A 23,033-nucleotide genomic window follows, 5' to 3' on the forward strand; every position below is an offset into this window, starting at 1 on the left:
GGGACCCCCCTCCCTACACCTTGGGGGTCCTTCTCCCCACGCCCCGGGACGAGGCAGAAATTCCAGCCCCTTCTCAGCGTCCTCTCACCGCGGAGCAGCTACTCAGTCAGTCCCGGCCCGCGGTAGCCGCCTCCCTGCCCCCTAGCCGCCGGCTCCGGCTCCGGCTCCGGCTCCGGCTCTGGCTCCCGCTCCGGCGTGTGCAGCCGCTGCTGCCGGCCGGGAAGGTGAGGGGGGGAGAAGGGTGGCCGCGGCTCCCGCTGGCCCAGGTTGGGGCGGAGGTCTTGACGGCGGCCAGTGTACGGGGGCTGGGTCTCTTGGATGCTCCCTCGCTCTCACTCTCTCGGCGGCGGTGGCGGTAGCGCCCGGAGCTCAGCTCGCTGTCTCGCTCGCTCTGTGCGGGGCTCTCGCCTCACTCCAGAGAGAGGGGCGGGAGGAGAGCGGCGCCTACTGATGACGCAAGTCACCTAGCAACAGCTCTCCTTCCCCCGCCCTTTTCTTTCCGCTCTGAGGCTTCCACCGCGGGCCTTTTTTTTCCCCTTCTCTTACTACCCCGCCCTGGGCGACTCTGGCGCGCTCTGATGACGCTTGGAGGGAAGAGGAAGTCAAGGATCCGCGAGCGGGTGGGTGCGCCTCGGGCCGCGGGACTCGCTGCTGCCGCCGCCGCGGCCGCCACCGCCTCTACAACCGCGTCAGAACTGAGGAGAGGAAGGGGAGGAGCCCAGTCGAGCCTAAGCTGCTGCCTGATCTTACCCCTGACCCGAGGGCGGCGGGGAGAGCCTGCTCTGTAGCGGTTTCCTGCAGGGCAGGTGGGGACTGCTCCTTTGGGAGCAAAGAGGAGGCCCAGGCCGCGCGGCCAGACTCCGGCGCGCAGCATCCGAAGGTGAGGCATTTCCAGAAGGTCCCTGAAAAAAACGAACTGGTCTTGAGAAGTTGTCCTGCAGCCCGATCGTAGCACCTGCTCCAGCGAGCGAGCGCCCCACCCTTTCCCGTAGCGTGGAGTGAGACCTAGTACCGGATAACGTGTGGTCAGGCCGAGCAAAAGTGGGATGAATGAATGAATGCCTCTCTCGAGTGGCACTCGCGGAGCTCAGAGGAAATGATGGAAGTGCAAGCGCTTTGTAAACTGCAGTGCCTTGTAGAGATGAGAACTGTAACACATTCTTCCCCATCCCTTCCTTCCCCTCCCCTTCCCGCTCCATCCAGGAAAGGAAACTGGGACGCGGCTTGAGTATAGTGTCGCCACTTGAGTCTTCAGTGAAAAAGGAAGCAAATTGCCGGGGCTGGGGAGAGGAGGATTGAAAGGTCCGGGAGACTGTTGAGGGATTTTGTACTTTTGCAAGGGGAGAATTTAATAGTGTCTCACTTTTAAGAATCATTCTTGCTCCGGGTTAGGAACTTTTGGAGAGCTGGTCTTGGTTGTTCATCAGTCATTAAAAAATTTTGCCCTGAGTTTCAGATCAGAGTCAAACGGTGTTTCCTTTGTGAAATAAATATTACTACTATAATGCAACTTATCCTGCAGATATTATGCTGATCAGTAAACTTGGTTAAAAACTTGGGAAATTTAAAGTGTAGTTCCCAAGGAAAAGAAAATTTAAGATAAAAGAACCAGAATCCTCAGAACTCTATCTCGAACTTGTCCTGCTGAGTAGTAAGGAGTTAAAGCATCAGCAATGATGAAAGGAAAGATTCCACAGCTCTAGCTGAACCCTAGCACACCTCACCTCCACTAGAAGCAGCTGTGATATATATTACAAGTCTTTCCATTTGGCTAGGAGCAAGTGTATTATAGACAAATTTGGGAAGCCCAGAGTTTCTGCCACTACTGCCATCATCATATACGAACAGTAGACCAAGGAAACTTCTAAATGGGTAAATCCAAGATCTTTGTTTTTTTGTTGTTGTTGTTTTGTTTTGTTTTGTTTTTGGTACTGGGGATTGAACCCAGAGCCTCTTAACCACTGAGCCACATCCCCAGGAGACAGAGTCTTGCTAAGTTGCTTATAGCCTCACTAAATTGCTGAGGCTGACTTTGAACTTGTGATCCTCCTGCCTCAGCCTTCCTAGCAGCAGGGATTACAGGGGTGCACCACCTTGCAGGGCCCAAGGGCTAATTTTTTATTAAAATTCTCCCAGAAAAGGTGGAAAGGAGGGGAGGAAGAAGTTGCCACAAACACAGAGAAAGACTCAAAGTTGCACCTGACCCTACTGCTCAAGAGTTAGGTTAAATATGTCGCCTTAATTACCCGCATTTGACTGTCTTTGCACAACCCAGTTCCCCTGCTATGCTTTTCCAAATAAGACTCTCAGGGAATCAGATAAGTAAATGATGGCCTCATAGGGTTGCAAAATAAATATTTCTTGGTTTTGCCCCTCTTCCTCTCTCGAAGCAGTGGAATGGTAGAAATTAAAGGAGTAAAACACAGGTTTAAGGGAATTTTGTAAAGCTGAATACCTCATAGTTTAAGCTTTGTGGGCTTTGAATGGAAAGCGTGTAAACATTAGAGCTTTGCAACCCAATAGATGACACTTCCAGAAAAATGTGCACCACGTGGGTTTTTCAAAGGCCTTGTCTATTTGCACTGTCAGGGGTTCTACCTTCTAACCTTAGTACTGAGGTAGAGAATTTGGCACTGAGGAGAACCCTAAGCTTTCTACTTATAAAGTAGCAGCTGCAGTAATGTTACTGGACAAGAACCACCCACCCCACCACGAGCCTGAAAAGAGAAGGAAACAGCTGGAACTGGCCACTGGAGAGGAGGAAGTTCATCCATTTCCAACTTGCTCTGCATCTCTTTAGTTCCTTATATTGCCTGTTAAGCCAGAGGAGAAAACAGATAGCTAATTCAAAAAAAAAAAAAAATACAAAGTTTCAGGTAACAGAGTTCTTTCCCTGGTTCATCAATTTATGATAAAGATCTGCATACTATGTTAAAGTATAACAAAAGGATATTTTTCTAGGGTTCATACCTCCTACTCTTGAAAGTGAGCTCTTATGAAAAACTAATCAGTGTTTTATTATCCCACATCATTGATTTCTACTGTCAAAGACTGCATAAGCTAAATCATCTATTTCTTTTTCTTTCTAGAAATGCCATTTGTAATATATGAAATACTTTGAGCATTTTATTTTGAAGTATACTTTAAATGTATAAGGCAATTGTATAATATAATGAGTAATTATAAAAGAAGTCACAGGGTAAGCAATCAACTGGGTCAAGAAATGGAGTATTGCCAGCACCCCAGTACCCCATGACCCTTTGAACACAAGTCTTCCCCCCTCCTAGAGGTAGCCATTATTCTAACTTTGTGATAATCATTTCCTTGCTTTTCTTTATTGTTTTATCACAGGCATACATCTCTAAACAATATATTGTTTATTTTTGTCCTTTCTTTTGAACTCTATGTAAATAGAACAATATAATATGTAATTTGTTGTGCTCACCATATTTGTTCAACATTGTTCTAATCCATATGCTGTTCATACAACTGTAATTTGGTCATTTTAATTGCTACATATCACAGTGTTATGTTATAGCAATATATGACAGTTTGTTTAGCCATTCTATTATTGATGGACATCTGAGTTGTTCAATTTAGGGTTTTTAGAAATGCTGTACTAAACTTTACTCAGATATATATGTATTCTGTCAAATCTGTGTCAGTGTCTGTTTGGCCTATAATTGGGAGTGTGTATGATAACTTGAATGAATAATGGCACATTGTCTTCCAAAGTGATACACTCACACTAGCCATGTATGAGTCCCATTGCTTCACACCTCATAACACTTGGTATTGTCAGGACTTTTCAGTTTTGTCAGCCTGGTGGGTGTGGAGTAGTATCTCATTATGGTTTTAACTTGAATTTCCCCAATTACTGATGCTGTTGAGGACATTTTCATAAATCACTAGCCATTTGAATTCCTCTTTTGTGAAATTTGTTATCATTTTTTAGTGCCCAGTCTTCAAAATACCCAAGTTTCCATTATCCTTTTGTAGTCCATAATGAAATAATAAAATTCAGGTAAAGTAATACCACCAAATGAGTTTGGGACAAGTTCTTTCCAAAATAAGAGTAATATAGTTTGCCTAATTATTTTTTATGAGTGTGATTATAAACTTCTTAAAAGTAGGTCTTTAGGACTATTTTTTTTTATTCTTTACCTTTCAAAATAATGCTATCTCTCACAATTAAACTATTACTGGAATCCCTCAGAATAATTTTCATTTTTATTGTATTTTAGTTGCCTTCAAATATATAAAAATAATTTTTATTCTCTTGAAGCTGAGTAACTGAACTTTGTTGTCTTTGTTGCTTTGTATTTTTCTCACAGTCAACCAAGTAAGAAGTTGTTTCCCCACCATAGATTTTTTTTCATTTCCCGGGTACATTGATTTCATAAAAGTCACAATGGCTTTTTCTTTCCTCCTAAAGTTCCTGCTACAATACATGGTTTTTTTTAAAATTTCACTCATTAATATCACATATATACCATTTATGTCACTGTCTGGCAACATTTCCAAATGTAGGCTATATTTGGTTATCATTTTCTTACCAGTTCTTTCTTTAGAATCAATGATATTCTAAAACTAGAGAAGCTGAGAACCAGAGAAATTATGTGACTTACCCAGAGTCAGGAAAGCAAGTATAAAGGAAGCCTGGACTCCACCCTAAGTCTTCAAGTACAGCCCATTTGCCATTCTATCACTGACTCAGTCCTCTGGAGCAGTAAGGTAAATGAATTCCCAAGGTCTGTAGAATATTGTGCATGTTCACATAACACACCTCTGTTTTCTTTTTCTTTTTAATATTTTTTAGTTGTAGATGGTCACAATACCTTTATTTTACTTATTTCCTTTTATGTAGTTTTGAGGATCAAATCCAGTGCCTCACTCACGCTAGGCAAGCTCTCTACCACTGAGCTACAACCCCAGCCCCACACCTCTTATTCTCAGTTGAACTTTATTTTAAGCCTAACAGCTTTAGGATCAGATTGAGATTGGTATAAAAAACTAAAACATTTAAGATTAATATAAATAATAGTGCTAAAAAGGGATTAGATGGAAGAAAATTTTGAAAAAATAAAGTTTTTCTACCTTCTTCTTTTTCCCTTCTAGCCATTCTGTCATTAGGCCTCATTACCTCTTCAAAGAATCACTATATTCGCAGAAGAAGATAGCAAATGCTGCAGGAAAAGTCCTTGAATGTGGTGATCAGGTGCCTAATAATTTCATAATGCTATCAAAAATGTTAGTGGATATTAGGATTTTTCTTTTTTGTTTGTTTGTTAAGAAATGGAATCTTGCTATGTTGCCCAGGCTGGCCTCAAACTCCAAGGCTTAAGCAATCCTCTTGTCTCAGTCTCCCAAATAGCTGAAACTATAGAAGTGCACCACCATGGCCAAGATGTCAGCGCTTAATGACATTTTGAGATAAAAGAACAAATCAATATAGACAACTACAGCCTGATGGGACTGCCCTATGTTGCCTTTCTCATCACCTGGGTTCACAAAAAAAAAGATTCTGAAAATGAATGATAGATGACTACTGATTTTGATAGAAAATTAAAATCATAACTTTGGCTCACTTGTAATTGTTAATTTAACCCTAAAGCTTCAAAGAAATCTCCTAAAGGATACAAGCCACTTGGTTTTTGTCACAAATGGTCATGAAATAATATACATAATAAAATCCAGCTATTTTTAAAATAAAATATTTACTAAAATAGGCTTAAAATAACTTTTTTGGTTTGGTTTTTGTTGGGGGGGGGGCAGTGTTTGTTTTTGTTTTTAGTTACAGGGGAATGGAAGCCAAAAGGCCTCTACCCCAATGCTACATCCCTAACCCTTTTTATTTTTGAGACAGGGTCTTGCCAAGTTGCTGAGACTGCTCTTATACCTGCCGATTTCCTGCCTCAGCCTCCTGAGTGGTTGGACTTACAGGCATGTGCACCACCACACTGAGCACTTTATAAAAATATTAAAGTAGGCTTAAACGTAACTTTGTGGAGCAAAGGCTTTAAAATGTCTGGCTTGAAATTCAAAACTAAGTCATTGAATTAACAGTAAGGAGTTGTCAAAGGTACCATTATGTAAATACTTTTATTATAACTTCCAAAAGACAGTGATAATATAGAAAACAAAGTTAGAACATCATAAGCATAGAACATTTACATTTACGTCACCCTTCAATCAACAAAATGACACATATTAGCTACTTCATATAGCTGGATATACTGTAGTGAAAGGAAATCACCCAGACCGTCACTTGCTTCTCTGAGCTCACAATCTAATTTTAATATGCACCTGGCCCAGGAGTTGACCCGAGCCATCATATTATGTGAAATTATTTGATTTACATTATCTGATAATGTGTTCTTTAGATAAATGGGTTACTGCTTTTATTCTCTTGATATGCAAATACTATACTAGAAACCCTTAATCCTATTTATTTTTCATATTTTTACTAGAGCAATTTATATATATATATATATATATATATTTTTTTTTTTTTAGTTGTTAATGGATCTTTTATTTGTTTATATGTGGTGCTAAGGATTGAACCCAGGGCTTCATACATGCCAGGCAAGCACTGTACCACTGAGCCATGACCCCAGCCCAACTATGACAATTTTTTTAAAATACAAAAATATTGAAAGGACTGTGCAATGTGTGTTCATACACATACCATATAGATTCAATCACTCTTAACATTTTGCTGTATTTGTTTTTTATACTTTTCTGGACTATTTGAAACTAAGTTACAGACATCCTAATACTTCAAGTCTCCAGATACTTCAGCAGGAAGTAATAAGAAAAATGATATATCTGTATCTAATCCTAACCTTTATTCATTTCTAAGAAAAGCAACAAAAATCTATATCTAAATTAGGTTCATATTTAAATTCCCATACTAAAATATTTTTAATGAGTTGTGCCCACTCCAAACCTGGATCCAATTAAGGGTCACTTAGCATTCTTCAATTATATTTAAATTAAATATTTTTGGAGAAATTAAAACTGGACTCTCCAATAATATTTAGTAGTTGTCTTATATTATCATTTCTTTTTTAACGTATTTTATGTCTACCAAGAATTTTATATTGTTAATGAAAGGTTATCTACTTCAGTAGTTATTGGTACCAGGGATTGAATTGAGAGGCCCTTAATCACTGAGCCACATTCCATCCCTTTTTTTTTTTTTACTGAGGCTGGCCTTGAACTTGCAATCCTACTGCCTCAGCATCCCAAGCAGTTTTTTAACTCACCTTTGATGTAACTTAAATGTACTCTAGTAGTTGAGATGAGGCACTAATATACTGAGCAGCCCCCTATTTTCTGAAGCCTGTATTTTTTTTAAAACACTGCTTCCTCCTTCATCTGCCCAAAATGCCCTTGCTAGAAGATCTTGCTCTTTCTTCCAGCCAAAACCCTTTTTACCGCTTTCTTTTTTAATTTTTCTTAACTTTCTAGGCATCCTTTCAAGAGCATTGCATATCTTCTTAGTTCTCTTATTCCCTTCCTACCTTTTGGGCCACTAGAACCTCTATTTAGCTATTCAAGAATCTGCACAAAATTTCCTTTACCTAAGACCTTTTACAAGGAGCCATTTGCCACCATAACTACCACCATCACCTGCCACCATTAATCCATTCTTGTGTTTAGCTCATTTGAAAGGAAGGAAAGGACATGACATTTACCAATGTTATTTTATTTAATCTTTAAAAAAAAATTCAAAATAGGTAGAAGAAGACATATTGCTTCTTCTACTTTGAGGCCACTAAAGAAGACTACATTTCCCAGCATCCCTTGCTGTTAGAGTGGGCCCTTGCTATTAGTTCTAAGTGTGGCCAATAGAACGTGGACAGAAGTAATGTATGTCACTTGCAGGCTTAATCTTTAGTCTTCCCAGGAAATAATCAGTTTGTGATTTCTCCCCTGCCTACAATGCTAGAAGCAAAAGATGTTAAGATAGTGAATCACATGATAAAAGGAATCCAGATTCCTTTGTTGCTGACTTCAGTCAGACAATGATATGAGCAAATTATAAAGTTGTGTTATAGACTTCTCCTAAAACTTGGAATTTCTCACTGATTATGTCTGTCATTACACCTTCTGATCACTCTGCATTGCTACTATAAACCCCACATCCTCCTCACATGGCTTCAAGCAGTCTTCTTAAACATAAGATTCCTTTCACTTTATTGAACAAGCAATTCAGCTCTCCTGGGCCTCCCACATTTTGCAAAATGAGTCCATCAAACTTATTAATAATGTATAGAATTGCAAATAACAGAAAACCCAACTAGTCACTCTAATAAAAAATCAGCTGGGGACAAGGGCTGTAGCTCAGTGGCAGAGCGCTTGCCTTACACATATGAGACACTGGGTTTGATCCTCAGCCCCACATAAATTTAACAAATAAAATAAAGGCATGCCGTCCATCTACAACTCCAAAAAACAGTGAGCTGGGAGGGAGTCCAAAGTTGGTGTGCCATCAGGTCCCCAGGCAATTGCTTTTCCTTTGCCACCCTTACTGCCATCTGTATCATGTCACAAGTAGGCTGCTGATCTTCTGGAGTCACAGCCACATTGATTCTTTCCCACCACTTCCAGAATACTTCTGTTGAGGTGAGGTCTCACGGACAGAGTGGTGTGTTGAGGCCAGGCCCAGCCCTAAGTGAAACTAAGAACTATTTTAGCTGGACATTGTTGCCCAAAGTGAGGTTAAAGTTTTCGCTAATGTGGAAAACCGGAAAAATAGATGTGGGATAGAAAATTACCAGTTTCTGACATATGCTTAACAATGTTTTCTTTAAACAAAAGGCCCATCTCCCCCAGAAATGAAACTCGATTGTTTAAATCCCAGAAATAGCTATTGTTGGTTTTTGTTTCAAATAACAGTTTTCTTCCAATACTTTGCACATAAATATCAGAAATATGTAAAATCCTCCCTTTTTCTTGTAGTTTCTTATAATTTAAAAACTTGAGCAATTTAATTTCAGGAGCAATTTTTAATAAATGAATATGTGCTCTCCAGATGATTGGCTTTTAATCTTTTTTATCATCATCATCATAAAACACACTTCATTGGAAACATTTGAAGCTCTTTTTTTTTAGACCTGTGTATAAGAGTAATTGAAAATTCCTTTCCTTTTAAAGGTAAAAATAATTATTATTTTTATTCATTTTTAAATAATCTGAAACTTACAACAAAGTCACAAATCCAATACAAATAGCTTTATATGAACCGTTTGAGAGTAAGTTGCCAACCTAATATCACCCCCATCATCCCCAAGAACACAAGGGGTTAGGTGAGTAGGAAATTACCCAATGTAATCACAATACAACTATCAAGTCAAGAAATTAACATTAGTAATTAATACCATCTAGTCCTGAAACCCCATCAAGTTTCATCAATTGATCCAGTATTATCACTTATAGCAAAAAATGAAGGATCCACTTCAGAATGGTTACATTTAATTGTCACAACACTTGAACATGCTTCTATCTGAAACTTATCCCTAGTCTCTGGCTTTCATGACCTTGATACTTGGAGGACTACAACTAGTTATCTTGTGCAGCATCCTTCAATTTCATTGTGTTTGTCTTTAGCAGGAACATACCGTGTCACATCAGGTGACTCCTATTACTGATGGTGTTCACTTGAACCCCTCCATTAAAATGGTGTCTGTCAGGCTTCTCCATAATAAAGTAACTCCAAAATGCGGTGACTGCTTTTTCTGTTTGGAATTAATAGGTATTTAGTGAGGAGATACTTAAGATGTAGATAAAATATTTTACCCCTCACAAAACTTTCATTTTCATATTTTTATCTGGATGAGCTCATGGTTTCTTATTTTGTTCAATGTGTTATAATCTATTACTGTTATTATTTGTTTTGATGCTTAATTTGGCCCCTATTTGGCTGGAGCAAGCCCCCTTAAACTGGCTTCTGTATCATTTTGTCCAACTATTTGAATATTTACTTACTTTCTAGCACAGCAAAATGTTTCAGGCTCATCTTATACTTGCCCTAGTGTTGGAATCAGTCTTTTCTCCAAGGAATAGTTGTCAAATAAACAAGGATAATCATTCAAATTTGAATTACAGATGAATAATGAATAAATATTTAGTATAGATGTATCCCACGCAATAATTTCTTACTTACTGGTTTTTTGTTTTGTTTTGGTTTTTGCTAAATCTGACACCTGACCAAGAAGTCCTGGTTCCTTTAAGTAGCTAATGGTATTTAGAAGCCATGATCTGAGTAGATCTCCTGATTGTATTTTGATTTTACAGCTCACAGGTTCCAGCAGAGCTAGGGTACACACACACAGACACACACACACACTCACACACACACACACACACACACACATACTTAATCAATATCTATATTGATGTCATACAGATACTGACACATTGCAACCTATGAATTCACACTGATAACTTCTAACTCCAGTCCAATACTGCAGGGTTTATTTTAGTTTTTTCTCTTTCCATATTTATGACTCCTGGTTCCCATTATCTGGGATATATTTATTTATTTGATCAGTCCCTTAGTATGTGACCAAACTTGCATTGCTTCCACTGCTCTCCTCAAGCCTGCATGTTTTCTGCCCTTGCACCAGGCCATCCTCACCTGCACATACCCCTTTTGCCCAACCTGGGCTCTGAGGGCCCACTCCAAGGGATGTCCCCCCCCCCCAGTGTGGATGCCCTCTTCACCTTGGTTGGGGTCTGCTATGTCATGTCAGGCTGCTCCTCTGCACAGACCCTCCCTTCTCCTTGCTCTGGCTCTGCCACCACTCACCAGGCCACGGTCCATACAGAAATTCTCATCCTGTGCAGGATCTGACTCCACACCTGTCCTTCCCCAATGGAACATCCTTGATTTCGGTATGTTTGTGTTTAACAGGAATGTCACCAAACTGATGCCATGAACATTCTTCTCATCTTTCTCTAAGCACAAAAGAGTTACATAAGTGATACTTGAGGTTGAACTGTTATATTACTCTAATGCTAATAGTACAAGCTGAGGTTTTCAGAGTAAAAGAGACTTTGTCAGAAGCAATTGAAAATATAGTTACCTGGGGATATTTTTTATTCATTTGCATTGAACTGATAGTAACCATTATTTTTGGACTAATAACAAAAATTCAAGAGAAGTCAAAATTAGAATTGTAGATGCCTGATTAGAAACCTGTGTTTCCACTTCCTCCTAAAAACCCCTAAGATGACTGTAGAGGAATTTAAAAGGTACAAAGAGAACAGAAAAGACAAAGAGAGCAGAGAAAAGAGATCAGGAAATTCTAGGAGATAGAAAGTAGATGGAAAAAAGTAACTTAGAGCAAAGGAAGCCATGACCTATGCTTCTGTACAATGCCCAGCAATAAGGAGCCAATTCCTGCTGTGGAACTCCAGAAAAGTCCAGAAAACTCCAGCTGGTGCAGGGTAAGGCAGAGAACAGGCCTCTCTTAAATACAAATGTACAGCCAAGGATCACCAGAATCACTTGAGGAAGATCTAATAAGAAAGTAAAAAGAGGGCTGGGGATGTGGCTCAAGCGGTAGCGCGCTCGCCTGGCATGTGTGCGGCCCGGGTTCGATCCTCAGCACCACATACCAACAAAGATGTTGTGTCCACCGAGAACTAAAAAATAAATATTAAAAATCCTCTCTCCTCTCTCTCTCTTTCTCTCTCTCTCTCTCTCTCTCTCTCTCTCTCTCTCTCTCTCTTTAAAAAAAAAAAAGAAAGTAAAAAGAAGGCATTTAACCTAGAGAAAACTAAGACAATATGGAAAAATAAAAGTGTGTGATATAAGTATATTAAAACAAAAAGAGAGGGGATATATGTCTTAAGATAGTTAAAGGCTCATCTTTAATAGTGCGAAATTAATAGATGATGTCCTGGTGTGAAAAATTATGTACAGGCATGTACTCACAAAGGGGGGAAAACTATGAAGATTGAAAGTGGTTGTCTCTAAGGAAGCCATATCAAATGAGGGGTAAGGGCAGGCGGCTCTTGATTTTCTTTACCAGCCCTTATATTATTTTGATGAAAATAAGAATCTAATGTAAAAATTAAGTTTGTACAGATTGATATATCTTAAGATAGCACAACTTAAAAAGATGCAGACAGTAGTGGAAAGAACTAGAAATTTGGCACCTAGATTTGAGGACCATTTCTGCCTACTTACTATTAATGTAACTGCGTAAGTCTTACCCCTGAGACTCAGTTTCCACATTTTAAAGCTGGCAATAATTACACTTGTCCTGCTGAATTAGTTTGCTAGGTTTGCCATGACAAATTCCACAGGCTGCATGGCTTCAATACAGAAATTTACTTTCTCACAGGTCTGGGGGCTGGCAAGTTAGCTTCTCCTGAGGTCTCTTTCCTTGCCCATCTGCTCTCTGTTTTTCTTTGCAGGTGTGTATCCCTGGTGTCACCTCCTCTTCTTACAAAGGCGTCAATCAGTCTTGTTGGGTTAGGGCTCCACTCTAACAGCCTCCTTTCAACTTGATCACCTCTTTTAAGACCTTATCTCCAAATACAGGTAGATTCTAATCTATTAGGAGTTAGGACTTCAACTTATTGAATTTTAGGGGAACACAATTCAACCCATAACACTTACCTATTATTCATTTACTAAGATTGATTGGTCTCCATCCATATTCCAACCTGTGCCAGGAAGGATTGACACTGAGGATCAAATGAGATAATGGCATTTTGAAAACACACTTAAATTATTTTTTTAATTAAGACATAGCCCACCCACATAATACTTTGCCCGTAGGAAGTAATTTAATTGAAAGTCTAATAAGGAAAATGGAAAATTTCTAAAAGGGAAGAAAAGGAGAAGTATGAACAAAGTTATAGAAAAGCAACTTTTATTTCATGAACACCTGATATGTGGCCAGCACTGACTAGAAGTTTCAGATAAATTATCTCATTTAATCCATACCACTACTCTACTGGATATATGTCACCAAAACCATTTTATTGGTGAGAAATTTCAGAGACTCAGTGATATCCCTAAACTTAGTACAACCAATAAGTGGCTTGAATTTGGATCTGCCTGATGCAAAGCCCAATACCCTTGTTCCTTCTGCTACTCTGCTGAGTCACAACCAGTGAGGAGTTATGGGTAGGTTCTATTTCTTTAAATTATTTGGTAACTATTAACTGCATTCAAAAAACTGTAATTTATGTTCCCAGAGAATAATAATTTCATTTTGCATGTTTTACAAACCTAAATGATTCATGAGTTCTCCTGGAACTCACCTTTTCCCTCCCCAATATTAGGTCCCTAAGATTTATTCAGGCTGAAACCTGTAACCATAATTGCCCCCTTTGGTGGTCTAGTGGCACCAACCTGGCCTCCAGAGTCCTGTTATTCCCATTGACTCTGGGACATCTTTCATCATTAATCTTGATCTAGAGGACAAGCGATTCTGAACTTCTCAGAATGTCCTAGCACATTCCTATGACTTTAATAAAGGGAGTGTCCTCTGGGCCCTACAAGGGAACATTGTTAACTGGTGGGTTCTCTTATATAATAAGTGTCCTCCTACATCTAGCATCTTTGTATTTTTTGACCCCTTCTTCATCTCTCTTCCAAGATCTAGCACCTCCGTCTCATTATTTCAGATTTCAAGGAACCCTTCCTGTCATACATCAAGTTCAGTTCTAGAATTCTACCAGGATATTAAGTCCTGAGTTACTGAGTAATACACCTGTATAAATATACTGTCCCCTATTGAACCTTATATTCTGCCCTCCCTGATCCAGCACCTTTAAGATCTGCCTCCAGGCACGTTTCCCAGTTCCTGTTGGAACATACTTGCCAGGTTCTGCAGTGTTCTTTTAGTGAATAATTCCTTTCTTCATGTAACAGTGTTTCCCTGCTTGGCTCATAATAAGACTTGTAATTATTGGTCTAGAAGCAGTGGAGATAGACAGGGAAAGACAGACAAGCATCATCTTGCAAGGCATCTGCCCTAGGTGAGGCCTTTGCAATCTCTAAGCAATAGGAATCTGGTTCCCCCAACAAGAGGGAAGATTCCAGAATATTCTAACTCAGTATTATAAGGATTTAACGTTTTCAAGCCCGTCTGTCCAAAGATTCCTGTCAGAGGCCTCAGGGCTACTCTCTTCCTAACCAGGTTCCTGTCTTCAGCATCAAAAACCCACTGAGCTGTGAATTCAAGCTTGCTTTTAGTTCTGTTGTACTTACATCATATTTAGTCTTATTTTGCAGCTGAGTCTACTCTGTGTAAAGGAGATGAGACTCCTTTTAAATGATGTCATGGGAGATTTCTGGCCATTGACCCAGCCTCTATGTTAGTGGTTTCCTGCCCTGAGCCTGTTATTTTCTTTTTTCATGGCTTCTCTAGCAGTTAATAATAACGAACCAGCTCCACAAGTCTCATAATGGCCATTGTTTCCCATAGCTTTCAGTTCAAGAGCTACTCTTGGCCAGTGTCTTTTTTCTACCTGAACACTATTCTGATTCATCAGGGGTGAGACTTGTTTTTTTAATTTTTTAATTTATTCTAATTATTTACACATGACAGTAGAATGCATTTTGACACATTGTACACAAATGGAGCACAACTTCTCATTCCACTGGCTGTACATGGTGCAGAGTCACACCAGTGTTGTGATCTCATATGTATATAGGGTAATGATGTCTGTCTCATTCTACCGTCCTTCCCATCCCCACAGCCCCACCCCTCCCTTCACTCTTAGAATTAGTGATGTTTCAGCAAGCCTGAGACGCACTGCCCCACCTACCAACAGTAACTGAATTTTGTAGACATCCCATCTTTGCTAATCAGCAGATGATCCAATTCTAGAATCTCATTCTGAGGGTCTCCTTTGGACCTACTAACTTAGACTGTATTCCTATAAAATTAAGGTTTCGAGTACAAGTGGTATATTTGCACATTATAAAAGTGATGCCAGGAAGAATGGGCAGAAGAGTAGAGAGGTAAGACAAGAAAGGGAAGGATCCAATACAGACTTCTTTCATGACCTGGTTACCACTGAAAACATCAGGGGCTCAATCTCACAGGGAACCTCAGGGAGACTTATGAAACACATATGAAAGTTGTCCCAACCAGGAAGGCAGGGAAGCTGGGATAGTTGTTCTTCAACTTCCATTTGACCTTGGCTGAGGGATGCTTCCCCAGCATGGGACTGTTCCATGAATAGACAGAAAGGAGTCCTGAGGCCACAGACAAACAGTGCTCCCAGTAAGGCTGGCTTGTGCAGAACCATCCCAGAGTACCTGGGGATGTGTGCAGGGTACTGATGGCTGTCAGCTACACATGTTCCTGGACTCCCTTTCTAAAATAGCACATACCCTTCATCACCATTTCCTCCTAAGCTGCTTTCTTTTTCTTCACAGTATATTTCTACTTGAAACGCTGTTATATTTATATTGATTTACTTATAGTACCCCCCAAAAAACCACTATATAGGCCAGTGACTTCATCTAATTTATTTGCCACCATATCCCCACGCCTTGAACAGTGCCTAAAACATGGTATGGAGACAATAAATATTTTTGAATGAATGTATGAATAAAAAAATAGGATGTTTGCAATATGATTCAAAACAAATCTGTGATTACAAAGTAGAAGGAAATAGAGTTTAAGAAGAGAGGTTCATTGAGTAGAGTCAAGAATGAATATGATTAAATCAGAGACACGGCATCTGATAGAAGAAAAAGTTGGTTATGATCTACATACTGTGGGAGGAGGCTCCAAATTCCTCAATAGGACACCCATAGCGCAAGAGTTAACAACTAGAATCAACAAATGGGACTTACTCAAACTAAAAAGTTTTTTCTCAGCAAAAGAAACAATAAGAGAGATAAACAGGGAGCCTACATCCTGGGAACAAATCTTTACTCCACACACTTCAGATAGAGCCCTAATAACCAGAATATATAAAGAACTCAAAAATTAGACAATAAGACAACAAGTAACCCAATCAATAAATGGGCAAAGGACCTGAACAGACACTTCTCAGAAGAGGACATACAATCAATCAATAAGTACATGAAAAAATGCTCACCATCGCTAGCAGTCAGAGAAATGCAAATCAAAACTACCCTAAGATACCATCTCACTCCAGTAAGATTGGCAGCCATTAGGAAGTCAAACAACAATAAGTGCTGAAGAGGATGTGGGGAAAAGGGCACTCTTGTTCATTGCTGGTGGGACTGCAAATTGGTGCAGCCAATTTGGAAAGCAGTATGGAGATTTCTTGGAAAGCTGGGAATGGAACCACCATTTGACCCAGCTATTCCCCTTCTCGGTCTATTCCCTAAAGACCTAATAAGAGCATGCTACAGGGACACTGCTACATCGATGTTCATAGCAGCACAATTCACGATAGCAAGATTGTGGAATCAGCCTAGATGCCCTTCAATAGATGAATGGATTAAAAAAATGTGGCATTTATACACAATGGAGTATTACTCTGCATTTAAAAATGACAAAATCATAGAATTTGGAGGGAAATGGATGGCATTAGAGCAGATTATGCTAAGTGAAGCTAGTCAATCTTTAAAAAACAAATACCAAATGACTCCTCTGATATAAGGGGAGGAAACAAGGACAGGGTAGGGACGAAGAGCTTGAGACGAAGATTTTCATTAACAGGGTTGAGAGGTGGGAGGGAAAGGAAACGAGAAGGGGAATCGCATGGAAATGGAAGGCGATCCTCAGGGTTATACAAAATGACATATAAGAGGAAAGGAGGGGTAAGACAAGATAATTCAAATGGAAGAAGTGATTTACAGTAGAAGGGGTAGAGAGAGAAAAGGGGAGGGGAGGGGAGAGGAGGGGGGATAGTAGAGAATAATACAGACAGCAGAATACATCAGACACTAGAAAGGCAATATGTCAATCAATGGAAGGGTAACTGATGTGATACAGCAATCTGTATACGGGATAAAATTGGGAGTTCATAACTCATTTGAATCAAACTGTGAAATATGATGTATGAGGAACTATGTAATGTTTTGAACGACCAACAATAAAAAAAAAAAGAAATTAGATAGATTAATGTTTTTGTGATTGTCATTGGCACATATCATAATGGTTATTATGAATTTTAAAATAGAGGTAATAAGTTTAACTTTTTTTTTTTCCTTAAAATTTATGTGATGGTCTGGGGTTGTGGCTCAGCCATAGAGCACTTGCCTAGAATGGGCAAAGCCCTGGGTTCAATCCTCAGCACCACATAAAAATAAATAAATAAAATATTGTGTCCGACTAAAAAATAAATATTTAAATAAATATTTATGTCTGGGCTGGGGTTGTGGCTCAGCGGTAGAGTGTGCGTCTAGCATGCGCGAAGCCGTGGGTTCGATCTTCAGCACCACAATAAAAATAAATAAATAAAATAAACGTGTTATTTAAAAAAAAAAAAAAAAGAATGAATATGAATTTGTCAAGGGAATCAAATGTGTCCCATTCAAAAAATTTTCAGAAAAAAAAAAAAAGAAAACTGTTTGGACTCAGTTGCCTAAGAAGAAAACAGCTAATTCATTGAGAAAAAAAAAAATGATAGAATTGAAAAAACAGATGCTTTCACTGGACATGGTAGCATCTGCCTATAATCCCAGTGGCATGGGAGGCTGAGGCAAGAGGATTGCAAGTCCAAAGCCAGCTCAGCAACTTATTGAGGCCCTAAGCAATTCAGTAAGATCCTGTCCCTAAATGAATGCAAAAAAAAAGGACTGAGGATGTGGCTCAGTGGTTAAGCGCCCCTGGGTTCAATCCCCACCCAAAAAAAAAAAAAAAAAGATGCTTCAAAAAAAACTCACAAAATAATAAATTAGATAGGAATTATCAATGGATGGTAGCCAGCTAAAACCATGAAGATCAAGATGGGAATAAGATACTCACTCATGGCTGATGTGTAACCCACAGATTCCTTGCTAAATGTAAAAGAAAAAATAGGTATATTCAAAGAGGAGAGATGTGGCAATTGCTATCTAAACCAAATGATCAAATTTAGCATCACACAGTGAACAGTCTATTTACTTCTTTATGTGATGCAATATGAAGTATAAAGCATGACTTATGAAGAATTTATTTTCTTGCCAATAGTAAATCAACTCTTAGAACTAACCTCCAAAGCATAGAGATATAAGTAAAACACTTCCATAAGGAAAAAAAATCAGACAAATCTTGGTCTGGCTTCTTTCTTATAATTATTTTGAAGGTTTTTCCCCCTCCTATGTCAATAATTTGTTCTTTTTTCATTGCTGAGTTCTATTGTGTGGACATACCACAATGTGTGTATCTATTCATCTGTTGACAGATATTTGAGTTGTTTCCAGTTTGGGACTATTAAAATAAAGCTACTGCGAACATTGGTGGATAAGTTTTTGTTTGGACATTTACTTTCATTTCTCTTGGGTAAATACCTAAGAGCTGAATGGCTGGGTTATCCGGTAAATTATAATTTTTTTAAGAAACTGGTTCAACGTTTTTCAAAGTATGATGTTACATAGCAGTACAAGAGAGTTCCAGTTGCTCCACATCCTCGCCAATGCTTGCTATGGATGCCTTTTTAACAGTATCCATTCTTTCAGATGCATAGTGATATCTCACTGTAGTTTTAATTTGAATTTTAATTTTATGAAGTTGAATGTATTGACTTTCTTTCTTGTTATAATACATGTTTTCTGGAGGGGTATTTGATAAACCTTAGCCAAAACCAGTCTCTAAGATATTCTCCTCTAAAAATTTTATACTTTCAGAGCTGGAGATGTTGCTCCATGGTAGAGCACTTGCTTAGCAGATGCAAGTCACTGGGTTTGATCCCCTGTGTGTGTGTGTGTGTGTGTGTGTATGTGTACACACACATACACACACACATACATACACACACACACACACACACACACACACACTTTTGGCTTTTATGCATAGGCCTATGATCAAATTTTAATTATTTTTTTATGATATGAGGTGAAGATCCAGATTAATTTTTACATTTAAGATGTATGCTTGTTCTAAATCAAATGCAAAGTAATAAGATTGTCTATAAAGAGAATTTCAATGGGAAGGTAAAAAGCAAATAGGAAAAAGACTTGGTGATTGATTATAACCCAGATTTTCCAAGACAGTCCCAATTTTAATTTCCTGTCCTATTTTCCTTCCATTTTATACTATAAAAGCTCAAACATATAAAGAGTTGAAAATAACTTTTATAAACATCCATATACCTTCCCTTATATAGATTCAACTATTGTTAAAGTGTTTCCACATTGCTTTATTTACTTATTTGAACTATATCTATACTATTTGAAAATAAATTACAGAGACCATAATACTTTACCCCTAAATGCTTCAAACTATGATGTTAGAATATTTCTCCGCCATTCACATCTGCATACTAGATTTAGAAGAAGCTTATATCTTAAACACTAAAAACAATACCTTTTAAGTTTTTTTTCTTTTTTGATATTAGAGATTGAACCGGTGGTGCTGAGATATATAGCCACATCACCAGCCCCTTTCATTTTCCATTTTGAGACACAGTCTCACTAAGTGACCAATACTGGCCTCAAATTTGCAATCCTCCTGCCTCAGCCTCTCCAGTTGCTGGAATTCAACCATGCCCAGAACCTTTCAAGTTTTATACTACTTTCTAAGAAAGTACTTGAAAAGAACTTAAGAAAGCATTATAAAATGCACTTTAATTTAAAAACGAAAGGAAAAAATTAAAAGATTTTCAGTGGTCCCCACCACCTTGCCTCCTGAATTAACCACAAAGGGAGATCACAAAAGGGTCTAAATCTCTTCTCAGTGTTTCTCCTAGGACCACCTTGTGCACAACCCATTTCTAGGCTGATGAGCCTTCACTGTTTGCAGACTTCAATCCTGCACTGCCAACAATGCCCTTCCAGAGCTGTGCTCTCTGCTTGAGGTGTTGAGATGCCTCCTTTGCACATGGGCTCCCTTCTCCCTTCAACTATCTCAGGCAGAGATCCCATTTATTCTTTAAGGCTTCTTCTGGAAGCTTTGTTCATTACTTTCCCCCAGTTAGATGCATGGTCCCCCCTCCATTTACCCCACAGAACCTTGGCCTGAGATTTATACTATTCCTGTTTTTTCTAGGACCGGGACCAGAGGAAGATGCAAACTTTAAGGGAGTATCTTGGTGTGGTGACAGAAAGCTTGTACCTGTAGTCTGAGCTACTCTGGCGGTTGAAGCAGAAAGATTGCTTAAATCCAGGAGTTCAGGTAGCATGGGCAACATAGTGAGACCCTGTCACAAAAGAAAGTGGGCGTGGGGGCAGTACCTGACCCTCACCCATTGAATGTTGTTATGTCTCTAGTTGCTTTTCATCTAGATATTGCCTCACCTTCTAAAAATGTATCTTGCAGAATGTACCTTTTGAATAACTCCATTTTATAATTTTTTATAACATTTATTTGAATCAATGTTTTTTTAAAATCAAAATTAATGAAAACACATTGATGATCAAAATATCAAAATTTTAAATAAAGACAGAATTTTTCCCCCTTCTTTTTTCCTGAGACTAGGCACCAATGTGGCTCCAGGAACTGCCTGAATGCAAGAACTCACTCATCCTATGTTCCTGCAGCACCTTGACTAGGCAAGTCAGTTCATTTGACCACAATTTTCTGCTCCTTCTACATATTACTTCTCTCACTAAAAGCTGCAAGGAAAACAGCAGCTGTGATTAATAAGACATCTAAGGATAGAAGACTTTGGAGAAAAAAAAAGTATTTAACAGGTTTGTATTTAAAGAGAATAAGAATTGTCTTCAAGACAAAGAATTTCAGCTGCATCCTACATGTGAAGACAGACCACAAAGCGGGGGACTAGTATCTTAAATATTTCTCATGCTAAAATTGTGCTTTTTTATATCAATAATAATCATCTTGAATAATTGAAATCATCATGCCCCTTTTTTATCCTTGGTATAGAATTCTTTTGTCATAAACAGACGCATATTCTTGATACAAATTTTAATATACACAGTCCCTTTTCCACATTTTCTTATCTTTCAGTTATAGATTTCTTTCTGGTAGCTTGGATGAAAAGAATTGTCTGTTTGTGGGCGTTCACATTCTTTGTGATTTAATAACCATTTTGACAGTCCTCTTTTGTAGGCCTAAGACTTTAAAATATAATCTATGAAAGTATTCAGCAATGCGTAGGGACCTCAGTATTTCCATTGTGTTCGTGTATTAATCAGAGAATTAATTATTCATTTTATTTCTTTGGGCATCATGATATCATCATATGTAGTCTATGTTCTAAGCCAGTTTTGTTCTTATGACTGTAAATACATGTATAGTACAGAAGGCCTCAGTTCTTTAAGGGGAAAAAATCAACCAAACCTGGAATAGCTTACATTTACATGTTTTAGTAGTATTGTTTCTAACTGTAAATATATTTATGCACTGCTTTGTTTGTATAAAATTAAATGAAATATATTCTATTTTTAATATTATTAAGTCTTATCAGAAGATAAACACAAGCAGAGTTCATTTGACTTAAGTACTCCCTATACAAAAGCTTAAATTCTTGCTCTTTATATGGGTGAATTATGCCCCCATTCACTGGAATCTTAAAATTGCCATTAACTGTGGTGGAGAATCATCTCTTTAGCTCTATCTTAAGAGTGAACAATAATGGACAAGAAAAAGAAAGCATAAAACAAGAAACATTTTTAGATGAAATAAGAAGTCTTTAGAGCCTGCAAACGACTACCCGTCTGGCTGTGTGAATCCTGTGAAATCAGGTGCATGTGAGCTATGTCATGCCTCTCTTAGGGGAAGAAGCCATCCAGCATCTTGAAGGATGTCTTTTATATTTATTTGCATTAACATTATTGGTGATTCATAAATTGCCTTCTGAAAATTTAACTATAATTTTAGGTGTTTATTGTTGATGATAAGCAAAAATGAATTGGTGTGTTAGTTATTTAGTAGGAAGCAAGATCTAGATATGCTCTTGGCTCAAAAAAATTTAAAAAGTTTAACGGAGACCACATTTGAGTCAGTTGCCTTCCTCATTTGTGTGTGTGTGTGTGTGTGTGTGTGTGTGCGCGCGCGCGCGCGCAGGTGCATGTGTGCTGGGGATGGAACCCAGGGCCTTGGGCGTGGTAAACATACATGCATAGCCAGTTGCCTTTCTCTTTCTTCTTCAAGTCTTATAGTCAAGAATTAGAACAGGATGTGCATTGTACACCAGGAGGCCTCATTCCTGTCACACTGAGAGAACAGGTTAGTCTAGAAAGTGACAACTCAGTGGTGGATACCATTGGCCTCCTCACAGTTGATTTTGTAAGGAGGTGATTTCCTCAGGGAAAAGGAAGACCTTGGACTTAAGAGGTACAGTGTTTATTGTCTTGGGAAACCCATTGTTGCTGGATACTGAATATTGAAGCTTAGATCTTGGGGCTGGGATTGTGGCTCAGTGATAGAGCACTTGCCTAGCCTGTGTGAGGCGGGTTCAATCCTCAGCACCACATTAAAAAAATAAATAAAGATATTGTGTCCATCTACAACTTAAAAAAATGTAAAGATTCACCTTTAAAAAATTAGCAATCTTGCTTGTATTATCTACCCAGCACCTATCACTATGCCTGCTACATAGTAGGTGTTTAATATGTATTGTTGATGAATTTTTTAAGTCTATAGTCACAAAAATACATGTAGAAAAATCATGTCATTAAGTGAAATAAGCCAATTTAAAAAGAGTATATACGAGCCTAACTACATGACATCCTGGAAAAGACATCCTGGAAAGACAAAACTACAGACAGGAAAAGATCAATGGTTGCCATGCATTCAGCGGGAGAGAGGGAGGGTTCCTGCAGGATTTTTAAGGTAGTGAAATTATTCTGTACGATACTGTACTAGTGGATATATGTCATAATATATTGTCAAAATCCATGGAAAGTACAACACTAAGATTGAGCCCTATCATAACTATGATGATTCATTAGTAATAATGGATCAATA

The sequence above is a fragment of the Urocitellus parryii genome, chromosome 10, assembly GCF_045843805.1.
Source record: "Urocitellus parryii isolate mUroPar1 chromosome 10, mUroPar1.hap1, whole genome shotgun sequence".
Taxonomy (NCBI): domain Eukaryota; kingdom Metazoa; phylum Chordata; class Mammalia; order Rodentia; family Sciuridae; genus Urocitellus; species Urocitellus parryii.